Source organism: Herpailurus yagouaroundi, unplaced genomic scaffold (assembly GCF_014898765.1).
Source record: "Herpailurus yagouaroundi ecotype Mexico unplaced genomic scaffold, PumYag 182, whole genome shotgun sequence".
NCBI classification, from domain to species: Eukaryota; Metazoa; Chordata; class Mammalia; order Carnivora; family Felidae; genus Herpailurus; species Herpailurus yagouaroundi.
The window spans coordinates 30877-34441 of record NW_024412413.1 but is presented as its reverse complement, the minus strand read 5'-3'; positions in this window follow the sequence as shown (position 1 = coordinate 34441).

Here is a 3565-nt window from a genome sequence, read left to right as displayed (position 1 = left end):
AAGAAAGAAGAAAGAAAGAAAAACAAGAGTAATTACACCAGAAGTTAGTTTGAATAGATCAACAAAATTGACAAAATTTTAGCTATAATGACAAAGAAAAATGAGAAAAGGTGAAAATAACTAAAATAAAAAATGAGAGTTGTATCATTAAGACTAATTATACAGAAATAAAAAAATAGGAAAATCTATAAATAAGTACATCTTCCAAATTATGTAACCTAGATAAAATAAACAAATTCTTAGAAAAACACAAATTACCAAACTGATTCAATAAGAAATAGAAGAAATTGAAAGTTTGAACAGACCTACAAAGAGCAATGATTACATCAGTTTGGAAAAAGAGAGAGAGAAAAAAAGACCTTCTAGGAAAGAAAAGTTCAGAACCAGATGCCTTCACTGGTGAATTCTGAGCAATAAGTCAAAGACTTGATCTATTGAATTCTGAGCAATAGATCAAACATTTAAAGAAGAATTAACACCCATCCTTCCCAAACTATTCCAAAAAACAGAAGAGCAGCCATTTCCTAACTCATTCTAAGAGGGTAGCATTATTTTGATATCAAAGCTACATTGCAAGCAAAGAAAATTACCATCAACAGTTCCCTAAAATCCCTTAAGAATTTACCTAAAATATCTCTAAAATCCCTTAAGAATACAGATGCAAAAACCTTTTGCAAAAGACTAGCATATTCAATATCATATTAAAAGGATTATATGCCATCAACAAATGGGTTTGTTACAGGAATGCAAGGGTGGTACAATATGCAAAACTCAATCAATGTAATATATGACATTGATAGAATGAAGTGGATAAACACACAGTTATGTCATTTGATGTAGGAAAAGCATTTGCCAAATTTCAAGTCTTTGATAATAAACACACTCAGAAAATTAGCAACGGAAGGGAACTTCTACGACGTGATAAAGGTCATATGAAAAACCCATAGCTAACATCATACTCAACAGTGAAAAACTGAATACTTTCCCCCTAAGATCAGGAATGAGGCAAAGATGCCTGCTTTCACACTTTAATATGATATTGGAAGTTCTAGTCAGAGCACTTAGGCAAGAAAAGGAAACAAAAGGCTTCTAAATTAGAAAGGAATCAATAAAACTTTTTCAGTATGCATATATGATACTATTTGTAGAAAATGTACAAGTATCCACAGAAAACTACTAGAGTTAATAAAATAATTCATGGGGCGCCTGGGTGGCGCAGTCGGTTAAGCGTCCGACTTCAGCCAGGTCACGATCTCGCGGTCCGTGAGTTCGAGCCCCGTGTCGGGCTCTGGGCTGAGGGCTCAGAGCCTGGAGCCTGTTTCTGATTCTGTGTCTCCCTCTCTCTCTGCCCCTCCCCCGTTCATGCTCTGTCTCTCTCTGTCCCAAAAATAAATAAACGTTGAAAAAAATTTTTTTTAAAAAATAAAAATAAAAATAAAATAAAATAATTCAGCAAGGTTTCAGGGTACAAGATCAACACAAATAAATGATCTGTGTTTCTATAACCAGCAATGAGCAATCAAAAAAGGAAATAGCTTCCACAGAATATCTGGAAATAAATGTAAACAAGAAGTGAAAGCTTTTTACATGAGAACTACAAACACTGCTGAAAGAAATTAAAGACCTAAATAAACAGAAAGAGATCCCATATTCATCGATTGGAAGACTTAATATTGTTAAGATATCAAAACAATCTTTAAAAAGAACAAAGTTGAAGGACTCATACTTCCCAAGCTCAAAATTGTGCTATGAAGCTACGGTAATTACAATAGTGTGTACTCACATAAGAATACACATCTAGACCAACAGAATAGAGAGTCCAGAAATAAATTCATATAATCATGACCAATTGATTTTTGACAAAGGTGGCAAAACCATTCAAAGAGAAAACAATAGTCTTTACAGGGGTGCCTGACTGGCTCAGCTGGTGGAGTGTGCAACTCTTAAATCTTGGGGGTTGTCGGGGCGCCTGGGTGGCGCAGTCGGTTAAGCGTCCGACTTCAGCCAGGTCACGATCTCGCAGTCCGTGAGTTCGAGCCCCGCGTCAGGCTCTGGGCTGATGGCTCAGAGCCTGGAGCCTGTTTCCGATTCTGTGTCTCCCTCTCTCTCTGCCCCTCCCCTGTTCATGCTCTGTCTCTCTCTGTCCCAAAAATAAATAAACGTTGAAAAAAAAAATTAAAAAAAAAATATTGGGGGTTGTAAATTCGAGCTCTATGATGGGTGTAGAGATTAGGAAAAAAAAAAAAAAAAGGAATAGTCTTTGCAAAAATGATGCCAGAACAATTGGATGTCCACATGCACAGGCATGAAGTTGGACCCCTATCTCACACCATATACAAAAATTAACTCAAAATGGATCAGTGACCTAAATATAAGAGCTGGAACCATAAAACTCTTGGAAGAAAACATAAAGGTTAAGTCTTCATGAGTTTGGAATTGGCAATGGATTCTTAGATAGGTGAGCAACAAAAGGAAAAAAATTGGACTTTCATGCATCAAAGACATTATCAAGGAAGTGTAAAGACAATCTATAGAATGGGAAAAAATAGTTGTAAATCATAAATATGATGAGGATTTAGATCCAGAATATATAAAGAATTCTTATAACTCAACAACAAAAAGACAACCCAATTTAAAAGCAGGCAAAGTATTTGAATAGATATCTCTCCAAAGAAAATTTACAAATGGCTAACAAGCATATGAAGAGATGCTCAACATCATGTCATTAGGGAAATGCAAATCAAAACCACAATGAGGTACCACTTTACAACACTAGAATGACAAAATGTGTCTTTAAAAATGGAAACTAACAAGTGCTAGCAAGGATGTGGGGAAATTGGAACCCTTGTCCATTGCTTGTAGGACAGTAACATGGTTCCACTTTGAGAAACATTGGAAGTTCCTCAAAAGTTTAAACATGCAATTACCATATGATCCTTCAATGCCACTCCTAATTATGTATTGTACCATGGTCTGAATTATGTCCCCTTGGAATTCATGTTGAAGCCCTAACCCTCCATGTGATGGTATTTGGAGTCAAGGAATTTAGGGAGTTAATTAATGTTAAATGAGGTAGGGCCCAATCTGGATGTCAAAGGATGTATGGTCTTTTAAGAAGGCGAAGAGAAAGAGATCTCTCTGATCACAAAGAGGTCCTGTGTGCACACAGTGAGAGGGCAGCTGCCTACAAGCCAAGAAACAAGGTTTCAGAATGAAACCAACCTTGTTGGCGCCCTTAGAGTACCCAGGCTGCAGAACTGAGAAACAAGCATCTGCTGTAAGCGTCCCGGGCAGTGGTAATTTGTGACAGCAGAAGCCTGGTGCTCATGGAAGTCCACGTACAAGCCTGTTTGTAGCAGCACTACTCATATAGCTAAGAGGTGGAAACGGCCCAAATGTCCATCAACGAATGGGGGGGGGGGGGGGGTGGTGGTGGTGGTGGTAAACAAATGGTGGTAGATACATACAATGGAACATGATTCTGTCCTAAAAAGGAATGAAATATTTGATACATGGATGAATCTTGAAAACATTGTGCTAAGTAAAAGAAGACAGACACAAAAGG